This window comes from Saccopteryx bilineata, chromosome 11 (genome assembly GCF_036850765.1).
Source record: "Saccopteryx bilineata isolate mSacBil1 chromosome 11, mSacBil1_pri_phased_curated, whole genome shotgun sequence".
Taxonomy (NCBI): Eukaryota; Metazoa; Chordata; class Mammalia; order Chiroptera; family Emballonuridae; genus Saccopteryx; species Saccopteryx bilineata.
The window spans coordinates 21,264,505-21,277,824 of record NC_089500.1 but is presented as its reverse complement, the minus strand read 5'-3'; the positions used below and the strand labels follow the sequence as shown (position 1 = coordinate 21,277,824).

General features: G+C 51.5%; 1 protein-coding gene across 5 annotated transcripts in view; it reads left to right on the top strand.

Moving 5' to 3' along the window:
- The window catches only part of CTIF (cap binding complex dependent translation initiation factor), a 272,016-nt gene that overhangs the window by 115,716 nt on the left and 142,980 nt on the right, over positions 1 to 13,320 (top strand). The gene's annotated exons all lie outside the window — the stretch shown is intronic.

Sequence of the window (13,320 nt, the reverse complement as noted above, 5' to 3'; positions counted from 1 at the left end):
TTTTTCTTGATAGTTTGAAGACTCAGTTGCAGAGAAGGATGCCACTTTAACCTAAATAACTCAATGTGTTTTCCTGAAAGCAGGGCTGTTCTCTTGCATAACCAGTTTCATTGTAAAGTCAGGAGTCTAATACTGATAGAATCCTTTTATACAGTGTGACCGTAAAGTCATGGTGCACTTTTGACTGACACAGGAAAGAAACAAAAGATGATAGAAATGTGAAATCTGCACCAAAGAAAAGGAAAACCCTCCCAGTTTCTGTAGGATGACCTGGCAGCATGTGCACATGTGCAGATGATGACATAACACCGTGTATATAGCAGAGTAGCCCTCAGCCATGCCAGTAGAGATGTGGACGGTACAGAGGAAAGTTCAGTGTGTTCTGTGGCTCGCTAAATTCGAATCCATAACCAAAGTGCAACGTGAATATCAGAGCTTTTATAACGAAGCGTCACCACACAGGAGTAACATTACTCGGTGGGATAAGCAGTTGAAGGAAACCGGCAGTTGGGTGGAGAAACCCCGTTCTGGTAGGCCATCAGTCAGTGACGAGTCTGTAGAGGCTATACGGGATAGCTACCTAAGGAGCCCTAAAAAATCTGTGCATGAGCCCACATCAAACTGCACTGAATAGGTATGAAACTGGGAGAGTTTTCCTTTTATTTGGTGCAGGTTTCACATTTCTATCGTCTTTTGTTGCTTTCCTGTGACTGGTCAAAAGTACACCATGACTTTACGGACACTGTAAAATTTATAGACCTTAATTATATTTCACCCATTGTCCCACTGATATCCTTTAGAGCAAAAGTCATTCTGTGTTCTGGCTTAGAACTCAAGATCCCACTTTGCTTTTAGTTGCCATGTCCCTTTAGTCCCCTTGAGCTTTCTTGGTCTTTCAAGACCTTGATATTTTTGAAGAGTACATACAGGTCAGTTATTTCATCAATTTGGGTTTGTCTGATGTTCCCTCATGATGAAACTTGGGCACTTTTGAGAAGAATGCCAGGGAGAGGCACTGTGTCTTCAGTGTGTGAGTTGGGGAAGCTCCAAGGCCGACCTGGTGGCACGACGCTGACCACCCACCTGTTCAAGGCGTAGCCTCGCCGCTGCTGACCACCCACCTGTTCAAGGCGTGCTGCTGACCACCTACCTGTTCAAGGCGTAGCCTCGCCGACGCTGACCACCCACCTGTTCAAGGAGTAGCCTCGCCGACGCTGACCACCCACCTGTTCAAGGAGTAGCCTCGCCGACGCTGACCACCCACCTGTTCAAGGCGTAGCCTCGCCGACGCTGACCACCCACCTGTTCAAGGCGTAGCCTCGCCGACGCTGACCACCCACCTGTTCAAGGCGTAGCCTCGCCGACGCTGACCACCCACCTGTTCAAGGCGTAGCCTCGCCGACGCTGACCACCCACCTGTTCAAGGCGTAGCCTCGCCGATGCTGACCACCCACCTGTTCAAGGAGTAGCCTCGCCGACGCTGACCACCCACCTGTTCAAGGCGTAGCCTCGCCGACACTGACCACCCACCTGTTCAAGGAGTAGCCTCGCCGACGCTGACCACCCACCTGTTCAAGGAGTAGCCTCGCCGATGCAGAGTTACTCTGTTTCCCTCGGCATTTCTAAGTGTCTTGCAGGGGTTTGTCTGCAACTGTAAATACACCGTTTCTGATCATTGACTTACCTGCCATGTTAGCATTTATCATGATTCTTGCCTGAAACGTCATCCTGCTGGCTGGCAAGTGGTGACTTTTCTAATCCCCTGTGCGATTTGTAGTTCGCTGTCTACTGTGAGATCTTCCCTTTTTTCTTTCCTTTTTTTTTTTATTTTGTATTTTTCCAAAGTGAGAAGCTGTGGGGAGGCAGACAGACAGACTCCTGCATGCACCCGACTGGGATCGACCCAGCATGCCCACCAGGAGGCGATGCTCTGCCCATCTGGAGCATTGCTCTGCTGCAATCCGAGCCATTCTAGAGCCTGAGGCAGAGGTCATGGAGCCATCGTCAGCACCCAGGCCAACTTTCCTCCAGTGGAGCCTTGGCTGCAGGAGGGGAAGAGAGAGATAAAGAGAAAGGACAGGGGGAAGGGTGGAGAAGCAGTTGGGTTGCTTCTCCTGTGTGCCATGGCCAGGAATTGAACCTGGGACTTCCACATGCCGGCCAACGCTCTACTGCTGAGCCAACCGACCAGGGCTGAGATCTTTCCTTTTCCCCTATTTATTTACTTATCTTTTATCTATCTGTTTATTTATGTCTTGGCTTGTAGATGTTCATCTCAATCCAAGAGCTGTACTCTGCTGTTTTTATTTATTTTGAGGTTCACATCGTCCCACATTTGCCCTGTGGGAGCCCCTTCACCCGCACATCTGAGTTTTTCTGCAATGTCCTCATTATATGTTGAGTACTTACTTGTTGGCACCAAAAGCCGTTCTGGCCTTGTGGGGTGCATTCTCTGCCCCACCCTGGAACCCACCAGCATCCAGGGAACCCTGGTATTTTTTAGTGATGGTTTTTAGAAACCCAGACCCAGGTGCCAGGTGTGCTTGTTACTGAATCCCCTTGTGTTTCTGACTCTTCCCTCTCCTCCGTTTTCTGAGTGCCTGTGTCCCCGGGTCAGAGCTTTTCTTATTCAGCTTCTCCAGAAAATAAACCTTGAAACTTTGCACTGGGGCGGAGACTGAAGAGTCCTCGTATGACTGTGCAGGGAGGGCAAGGGGACATGGGAGTCCCACGTTCAGACTTCCACCCAGTTCTGCTGTCTCCCGCCAGCCCCCAAACCCTGCCTTCGCGCTACCTGGGACCTTTGAGCACTGAGCTCCCTGCAGCTTTGCAAGCTCAGCACATTGCTCGTCAGTATCCTCTCTGCTCAGTTACCTGCGACTCCTCCACTCACTTCCTGTCTTCCGTAAATCTGTCGAACCCTGTTTCCATGGTCTGTGTGCTTTTGTGGGTTCATAACTTTTTTTCATTATTATTAACGAGATTTGAAATGAGAGCATGTGGCTATTCCAGCATGTCGGGCAGAAGTCGAGTTTGGTTGGATTTAAGTAATCAGGGGGGCAGAGTATGTAGGTGGCAGAGCTCAGCATGCTTATAGGGAGCGGCAGTGGGAGCAGATGTTTGCATCTGGGAGCTGAGGGGTGACGTGATCTGTCTCCTGAGCCCAGGCATGTGGCTGAGGCCCCGGACAGGTCACCAGTGTTAGAATATAAAGGGGGTGGCAGCATGTACCTGAATGCCAATATGTAGGTTCTTTTCTTTCCTGTTGTTCCAAGACCTGTAGAGGACGGGGACACGTACACACCAGCTGTCTGAGGGGCCTGGGGAAATCTGCTGGGATTCAGACCTTACAGAGAGGCTTGCTCCTACTCAAGAGGCAAAAGCCACCAGGGGAGACATGCTCTGGGACGCATTGCCCAGCCGTTAGCATTCAGCCACACCCTGCGTGGCTTTGCACTGACCCCTTCTGGTGGAGACACTTTCCCCAGCTGTCACAGTGGTCAGCAAACCCACTAGTCAGCGGAGCCAAATATCAACAGTACAACGATTGAAATTTCTTTTGAGAGCCATTTTTTTTAAATTTTATTTATTTATTTTTTACAGAGACAGAGAGTGAGTCAGAGAGAGGGATAGACAGGGACAGACAGACAGGAACGGAGAGAGATGAGAAGCATCAATCATTAGTTTTTCATTGCGCTTTGCAACACCTTAGTTGTTCATTGATTGCTTTCTCATATGTGCCTTGACTACGGGCCTTCAGCAGACCGAGGAACCCCTTGCTGGAGCCAGCGACCTTGGGTTCAAGCTGGTGGGCTTTTGCTCAAACCAGATGAGCCCACACTCAAGCTGGCGACCTCGGGGTCTCAAACCTGGGTCCTCTGCATCCCAGTCTGACACTCTATCCACTGCGCCACCACTTGGTCAGGCGAGAGCCAAATTTTTTAAACTTAAACTATATAGGTAAGTACATTCCTTATCGAGGTAGCGCCCACACATGGTATTTTGTGGAAGAGTCACACTGAAGGGGCTAAAGAGCCGCATGTGGCTCATGAGCCGCAGTTTGCTGACCACCGCCCCAGCAAACCACCAGGGTCTTGGGAGCAGGACTATTGTGTAGCATCACACTCAGGACAGGGCTGGGCACAAGGTTGGAGCTCAGAAAATAACAGAGCCATAGATGGTTGTTAAAATGGCAGAGCAAATGTGTGAGCCAACTGCATGCAAAGCACAGGGACAATGCAGCCTCTCACAGTTGCCCCTGAAACTCTGCAGGTCACCAAGTCATGCTAGCTGAAGTCTCTCCTTCTATTTTCTCCCTCGGACTTTCCTGAGAAACATGACTGCCAGCCCCCAGGGCTAGCCTGGCTCCGAAGGCCTCACAGAAAGGACTAGCTGTCCCTGTGTTTTGCCAGTTTGCCTTTCAGCAGTCCACCCAGTTCTGCAGTTCCTGAAAACCATTTGTGTGGGACTTCTGGTAGCTCTTATCTCTCTGCTGGGGAGTTCCTGTGCATTTCTGGAAATGTGGAAGTAAGCAAGTGTGCCCCGAGGGGCAGGCAGGGCACTTCTGCTGGCGTCGGGCATTGCATCCTAGTGCGAAAGGGCGGCGTTCCAAAGAGCCAGTTAAGGTTGATGGAGGGCAGTCTGTGCACAGTACTGTCAGCAGCTCCTGTCTCAGGATGCAGAGCCTCAAGGGGCACTGACTCTGGGTACATCCCGTCACCTACAAGTGTTCTGTTTCCAGCCAATCACTGGCAAGGATTTGTCCCATTGACAAGTTGTCACATCAGGCCCCATGTGCAGGATAAAGCTGAGCTGTGTTCAGAATGGAGGCTGGTGAGGAGAGAGGGTCAGGTAGGGTGGGCCCAGGAGCAGAAGGTGCTGAGTTGGCTGCCTGGCCCAGCTGGAGAGAGAACGGGCCCCGTGGCTGCCTCAGCCTGGTGCGAGGTGAGATAGTCAGCATCAGGCAGTGGAGCCAGAGTTGAAATCTCCCTGGGCATCCATCTGGGAGGCTGCCTAGCCAGCATCCTAAACCATGAGGAGAGTATTCTGAAAACGTGGTCCGCAGGGAAACTGAGGACCCCTGTGGGGAAGGGCGCGCCCACAGACTCGCAGCCAATCCAGCCACGGAGCTGGGGCCTGGAATCCTCAGGCTGCTTGTGCTCTCCCCACACGTCCGACAGTGGTGTTTATGATGGGTTCCGGTGATGGGTCCTCGTGTAATTCTAGAATTTCACTAGGGGTCAGCAGCAACAGGTGTCTTTGAAAAGGCTTCATCACTAAGGTGCCCGCACATAAAACAGCCTATAGGCAGGAGTTTGGGGAAAAGAAGGAAGAAAAGTAAATCACAAGCGGAGCGGCCTCTCCGTCTCTGTGCCCCCACCTCCCACGCCATCCAGCAAGGTAAGGCCACCTAAGCGACTGGCGGCAGCCGTGACCCCACCCCAGCCTGCACAGAGGGACGGGGACTGTCCAGAAAGTGGCAGTGGACGAGGCCTTTATAAACACCACGGAGAAGGATTTTCTGCCTGTTACCTGCCTACCTCACGTCAGCAGCCACGTCACCTCCTCTTGTTGGTCACGGTTCTAAATGCTGAGCTGTTGGGCTGGCCCATGAGCCCTAAAGTAGACTTTTCAGAAAGCATCGTAGTACCTGGACCAGCCCTGCCACGGGCCAGTTGGGCCACTTTGTGCAAATTAGAAAAAGGGTGCTCCTTCTTCAAGCCACTTGACAGCCTCTGCCGGAAATCGTCAAAGTGATTCAAACCTACGAGGACCAGACGACGAGGACGGTCTCCCAGAGTCCATGTGGGCAGCTGTGCCTCGTTTTAAGCGAGTTTCACAAACTGGAGCCTCAGTTGAATACCTAGGTCACTAATTATTTTATAGAAGGCCAGACTTTGAGTTTAGAACATTTCCGGCTGAAGAGAACCCCGCACCTTGGAGAGTAGCAGCTAACATCCCACAGGGTGAGGTACTCAATTCTGTTTCTTCACAAGGAAGAAGTCACAAGCCTGTAGTGTTGCAGGCTGATGCAGAATGTTCATCCTGAAAGGAAACTTAAGGTCAACTAGTCTGGCTCCTTTCATGGTGCAGTTGGACAACTTGAGGCCCAGACAGCAGTCTCTGCTGGGGACACAGCACCCTGCTCCTCCCCAGCACAGAGGCGATGAGCTGAATTCTACAGGCTGTTGTGAGTCAGAACCCCCCCCCCCACAAGGGGGAGAGCTGCCTGCAGTCCAGGAGGGCCCCAGGGCAGAGGTGTTTGCAGAGAAGAAACGCTGCTGCCGCACTCCCCAGATTCTCAGCGCCCTGAGCAGTCCCCTAGCGCGTGGCTGCATTCCCCTGTTCCGGTCAGAGGTCACCCACTTGGTGCGCAGATTCTCCTCATGGAAATGTAAGTGATATTTGATAATGCACGTGAGCGATACGCAACGTGTTTCCCGGACTTCAGTGCGAAGATCCCCAACAGTGTTGGCCATAACAAGCAGACGTTCTGACAACAGAGCCTTCTTAAGTTTGACCCGCACCCCACCTGGCCCGGCCAGGCATCGTGGCTGGTCAGGGGCTGCTCGTGGAGGCAGTGCCCTCTTCCACCTGTCCTGACATTCATGTACACATGCACAAGCACGTGCGCGCGTGCACACACTGTTCGCTCAACATGCTAACAATGTCGGGTACAGTTCATTCTTGTTCTTGGCCTGTCACTTCTAGGTCAGCTCAGTGGCCTCTGTATTATTATTTGCTTCAGAGGGTGCCCTCGGGGTCAAAGGAAAGACATTTGTATGGCAAGAAGAGAGAAGATGTTCCTTTACGTGGCCTTTCCTGGTGGCGAGTAAAGGAACATTGTCCCAGCAGGCTGGTGTGTGGTGTGGTCAAGGAAACGCATCACACCTCCTTCACGAGGTCCTCTCAGGACACTTCAAAGGGCGGCAGCGCCAGCGGCGGGCCCCGTGGGCCAGGCTGGCTGTCGGGCTGGGCAGCGGCACAGGATGGCCGTGCGCTGGAGGAAACTTGATTGGTGGAAGATAGAGAGTCGGATGGGGCTAGGGGTGACCTTCCTGGGCCACTGAGGAAACTGGGCAGAGGGGACCTCTCAGTGCTACAAGAAGAGATGACCCAAAGACCTCAGGGCAATTCAAGGTCACAAGTTAGTAACTAGGAAGCACATCTTCCTCCGGTCCTCCCAGTGTGTGCAAATCCACAGCTCCCTCTGCAGAGCTGAGAAGACCCGATTTCAAGGTCTCTGAAATGAGGTGTGGTGCCCCCCACAATTCTCACTGCTGTTAGAATGAGTGGGGAGCCCTTTAAAAATACCAATGCCTTGTCCCCAGCACAGACTAATCAGAATTTCTGGGCGATGGGTCCTGAGCACCAGCTAATCTTACAGCTCCCCAGGTGAACCTAGAGTGCTGCCTGGCCCAGACCCTCCGCCCTGGGGGTTAAGAAGTTATCCCATTTCCCCATCCTGTAAGGTGTTTACGTCATAGACAAGCAAGGGGTTAGCCAGGACTTCATCCCAGCTTATAAAACATGAGTTCAGGGACCACTGTCTTCTTGATGTTAATTCTACTCAGCCTTGCAAAATACTCCTCTATTTCTGTCTGCTCTATAAGGATGTAGGTTTCTTCAGAGCACGGACCGTGTCAGATTTGCCACTGTAGTGCTCATGGATGGTGCTCTACCCCCCCATCTCTGTCCTTCACCAAAACCAGTCCATTTTATTCTTAAATGTTGATAGACTCTCCTCCCATCCCTCTGCCACTTCCTCAATTCCTACAGTAGTGATTGTCATGTCTTGATTATTGTCCTAATTAGTCTGCTGTCTGTGGCTTCCGTCCCCTTAAATCCACCCTCCACGTTACCTCTGCAGCATGATCTACAACATCCAGAAATCTAACTGATTTACTAAGAGGCTTGCCCATCACACATATGACTGAGTTTCTGGCGTACAACTCCTCAGTCTAGCCCCTTTCCCATCATGCACCCCGTGTAACGGGCACACTGGGCTCATGGGGCCCTGCCAGGCCGCCATCTTCACTTGGCTGATCTAGGGCATGGCATGAGGATTGGCTCTGGTGAGTAGACCATGAACAGGAAGTGAACGCACATCAGCCTGTGACACATCACAACATGCTCAAGACCCAAAGGCATCCTCTAGGGGTCAACATGTCTTCTTGGGGTCATGGGCTTTTTGCCTTGCCCCACCCACCCCAAACTGGATGACCTTGACCATGAACCTTTACTTCTCCATTTCCTCATCTCTAGAATAGGGGTGAAGAAATTACCCCCCCTGCCAGCCGCCATCTCAAAAGGTTGTCATGAGAATCAAGCAAGGCGATCATTGAGGAAGTGCTTTTGAGAACAGATAGGGACTCATCAACGTAAGGGCTTCTATGAGGACACAACACTAAGTGGGTGTTACGAATGGCGGCCCACTGGAGCCCGTCGGGAGTTGCTCGCCACGTAGCACTGCGCACGTGCTTGTGAGCAGGGCAGGCACATTGATGGAGACTCCGGCGCCTTCCCTCAACGGTTTTATAAACGGCATCGGGTGAAGGAAATGTCTTGGAATAGACGATCTTCCTAACCTCCCCCAAAATAACTGCAGTGGAAACAATGTGGTAACATCCACTCTGCAGTTATTGTTTCAGTCTCTTGCAACATGGGAAAAATCTCCAGGCGTCTCCAACTCAACTGGGAATCAACTTGACTTCCAGAAGCCTAGAAACAAAGGGATTGTGCTCTGGGGCTGCTGTGGGTCTTCGTGGCCCACTGGAGCCGTAGACAATCCCAGGGCTTGTGTACAGCTTAGCTTTTCCTCTCAGCTTCCCTTTGGCTGTCACGTTTGCTAGAGACCTTGGTATTTTCCCATAGATAACTTGTTTTGGAGGGTGAGGGGGTCATTATCAAAAGAGTTTATTGTAACAATACTTGAGATTCGAGATTTCCCTCCAGTCCCAGATTTGAGTCAGTGACTCTCTTGTCCAAGTATATAATCAGTCCTGTCCTCTGAGAGGTCCTCCCAGTGCTCCATTTTTCTACCTTCCCCCAGGTGCTCACCTCCCGGGCCTGGGTTACACCCTCATCTGGTCTTCCTGCCCCCTCTCTTACCGATCTTTCCTCCTGAAAGAAGTTGTCCAAGCACCTTTGCCCCCTGTCCCATCACCTCCCTTCCTGACTCAAGAGGCAACACGTAGCTCTCTACTGGCCCATGTGACAAGATCTGAAGCCCTCTGGAGGGTCATTCTGATCATCCACCATACCCTGCTGCCCCAAATTTCTAGGACAACCTATGTCCTTGTCACCACCATTTTCTCCTTTTCCCAAACCTCAGCTTGCTAATTATGTGACTCCCTGTGATTTAGTTTTCAACTTCTGTAAAAATCTGTCCTAGACGACTTCTTTCTGGCTCACCCTACAGAAAGGCCAGCTTCCTGCTCGTCTCTGTCTGCCGAGTCCTCACACCACCTCTCTGCCTGACTCCCTGTCCTTCAGAATCTCTCATTTCCCCCTTCCCTGTGGTCTCCGATTACTCTGCTGGGGACATTCTAGAATCTTTCCTTCCCAGTACCAGTGCCGGCCCTTCTCAGACTTGAATGTGTGTGCAGGTGGCATGCAGCTCCTGCTCACGTGCACGTTTTGATTCAGTAGGACAGGTGAGGACCCCCGCATCCCCAACCGGCTTCCGGGTGATGCGAACATGCCGGTCCATGGCCCCCATTGTGAGCAGCAGGAACTTATTACCATGGTTCCCAAATGCTGCTGCGCCTCAGAATCACCTGAGGGTTGTACAAGGGAACAGAACATGCCAGTCTTCCGCCCTCAGACATCCTGATTTTATTGGCATGGGGTATCACCCAGGCAATGGGATTTTTAAAAATCTGCTCAGGTGATCATAGTGTGTAGTAAAGTGTGGGAATCGCTGCCTTATACAGTGTGAATATGGCTAAAATATGGCCATGCCTTTTTTTAATTTCATCTGTGCTTTCCCTTGTCTCCCTACATAGACCACAATCCTCCCTAAAGCAGACCTTGGTCATCTTTTTTATTCTGGAGGATTGATTGATGGATTGATTGGCTGATGATTAACTGTTGGGCCTGTGGGAGATTTTCTGATGATTGACCCCGGTATTAATAGAGTATGTATTTAGCCGGTAGGGAAGCACACTAGATGTCAAGAGGAAAACACACGAGGAGGACTTGGGTCTCGCCAGAGCGTGGTGGAATCTGCATAGCGCCGGCCTTGGTGAGGGTGACAGCCAGCCGTGTGCTCTGGTTCCAAGGGTTTGGGACCTGTTTCCTCCTCTCCCATCCCAGAGGGGAGAGAAACTACCACCTGGCTCACTTACTCCAAAAACACTGCCACTCATTTTTTTGTTTTGTTTTTCTCTTTTGGTCTGAATTAGCTATCAACTTGACTGCCGTTAGAACCCCCCCGAGCACTTCTTAAATCCCCACTGTGAACAGCACCCAGACCTTGGGCATCAAAGCTTCTGGGGGGGACCTGAGCCTCAGGACGTGTGACAGCTCCCCAGGGGCTGTGAGTGAGCAGCCTGGACTGAGAGCCACTGTGACCTCAGGTTTTTATTGTCTGACATGTAAATACAGTCCCTTTTTCCTCCTCTTAGGGGACCGAGTTTGTCAGGCCTGGCCCTGAAAGCAGGTTCAAGTAGCAGTGGTGGGCAGGGAGGCGTGTGAGGATGACAGGCACCTATCAATTACAAGAAATCACCACTGGGGGTGGGGAACCGGGGGCTCAGAGAATGAGGACAAATGCTGCGAAGTGCACCTGGCCTCCTAACAGTTTTCTAGAGCAGGGGTGGGCAGATGGCCCCTGGACCAAATCCTGCCCCCCATCAGTTTTTGTGAATAAAGTTTTATTTGAACACAGCCCTGCTTCTGTGCTACGCTGTGGCTGCTTTTGCTCTGGAACAGCAGGATTGGGCAGTCATGACCAAGACTGTATGGCCTGCAGAGCCTAAACTATTTACTGTGTGGCTTTACAGAGAAGTTTGCCAGCCTCTGCTCTAGAGAGCTGACCCTGCGTATACTTCTTAGCTGCAGTTCATGCATCAACACAGATGCTCAGAATGTTAAAAACCACTTCTTAGACTCCTTGTAATCTTTTCATTGCTACTGAACCAGAGCCGTGTCCTGATGGAGTCCTGAGGTCAAGTTCTGCTTTGGCTGAGGTCTGGCTGTCCTCACTCAGCCTGAAGGCGGCAGGCCTTGGGTGGCCGGTGCTACCGGCTGCTACCCTCTGGCCTCAAGCAGCCACTCAGGGTTTCCCCAGTGGGCCGTACAGAGGTCGCTGTCCTCCCTGTGGGCTCTGAGGCGGGATGGTTGGGAGGTCCCCCATCAAAATCTAATCGGTGTAAGAGGTCGGGGTCGGACAGACTGAGCTAGGAATGAGCACCTCTTCTGACCGAGGAGGACAGTGTCAGGTGGAGGGGCTGCAGTGGACAGGCTTTGGAGACAGACGGGGAGACAGGAGCAGAGGGACAGCCAAGAAGTGTCTGGAGCCCACACTTCAAAGTCCCGTGTCCAGGCTCTCATATTCCCCTTCATGCCTTCTTGAGCCATCACCGTGCCCCTGGAAGTAGGTCAAATCACTGTCTGCTCCAGAGACGTGGAGGGAAATAGATACCAAAACTAGGTCATCAGAGCGGGTGATGCCTAGTGAGCCGGCAGAAACCAATGGCCTCCCAGTTTAAAACAACCCATAAAGGCTCTTTCATGTGGCGGAGAATCCTTAATGGTCCACATGCACACAACAAAAGGTCAGCCCTGCTTTCTGGGAATGGAACACGTAATTGAATTTCTGAAAGGCTGCATTTCCTGTAGTCAGAGAGAGGTACGAGACGGAGACCCATGTCCTTAAAGTATTCACTTAAAAAATTAATAAGTTGGAGGCAATTATTTCTTTTACCAAAGATGTTTGCAGTTGCACTCATAATTTCCTAGTACCATTAAAACACAATTCCATACCAAAAAGAAATTTTTTTTTGCACGCAAGCAGATTTTTAGGAGCTCGTCTCTGTCTGCTGCTTCACTATCTCTTCCTAATTGGAAACCTCCGTTAGACCATGATCCTTTTTCTTTCTGACAACAGACTTGTCAGGAGGTCCATTACTCTTGCAGATACCGATCATATTAATATTTCGCTTGGCAGCATAGCTATTAGTGACTTAATTTGGAAGAAGGGAGAGAGAAGAAGCCAGGTGCCCCCAGCCTAGACCAGTTACAGCAGCCCTGGGAATTTAAATTGTCTGCACTGTAGATCCGGGGAAAACAATGAACGGCTAGCACTCTTCATGCCTTGTTGAAAACTGTGCTCACTTCCCATTCATTCACCAACAGATGCTGGTTGGGTAACTGCTGTGACAGCGCTGCTCGGGGTCCATTGTGATGGAACCTGGGGGTGTCTATTGCCCGAGAAATGCACCCCCACTCGCTTCTGGATGGATGCTTCCTGGGGCTGGCACTGGTCTCAGCTCTGCTGCTCTTATGGGGATCACGTTATGGTTGCATCCTGAGCCTCTGAGCACCCCCCCCCATGCACTTGCTGCTTTCCTTTGGGTCTGTTGTTGAATGTCTTCGATCCTCCTTTCCTCTCCTGCAGAGAACGGACAACAGCAGTGCCTCCCTCTGAGGGTTGTCGTGAGGTTTAAGTTAGTTAATACATGTAGAATGCTTAACTCTGTGTCTGCCTCAACAAGTGATGGACACCGTTATTACCCTTCTCATGGATCGGGATCTTTGCAAGTGTCGTTTAGTTCCTTCTCTTATGAAGACCGTTGTTAACTATCTTCCAGGAAAAAGGAATTGCTCACTCAGTGGAAGGGAGGGTATCTTGGGGGCAGGACCGGAGGGGAAGGAAAGACTTTGCAGGTGAGCTTCTCCCCATTGTTGGGCCAGCTCATTCGCACAGGACTCAGTTCAAGGATGCCCTCGCCTTGCCGCTGCCGTCTCCTTCTTTATCTTCTTGCCACTGGGGGCTGGCACGCTAGCAGGGGGCCCGCAGGACCTGTTGCAGACAGCCCAGGGGTGTGTGAGGCAGCCTTCCCCACGTCTCCCGCGACCTCCCACACGTGTTCTCCCTTCACCTCTCTCCCAGCCGTCAGCATTGTTGGCCAAGAGGGAGATTCCCTTGGAGCCTCTGCAACATGTAAGGTGCTATTTTGGAGGCGTGACTAAGGGCTGTGCAGGGAAGGCAGGACTCTGAGGACCCCCCAGAGTCTCCTGGCCTTTGTCAATGATCCCAGGTGTGATCTATCGTTCACCCCCCACCCCATGCTGCACACCAGGCAAAGAGCACAA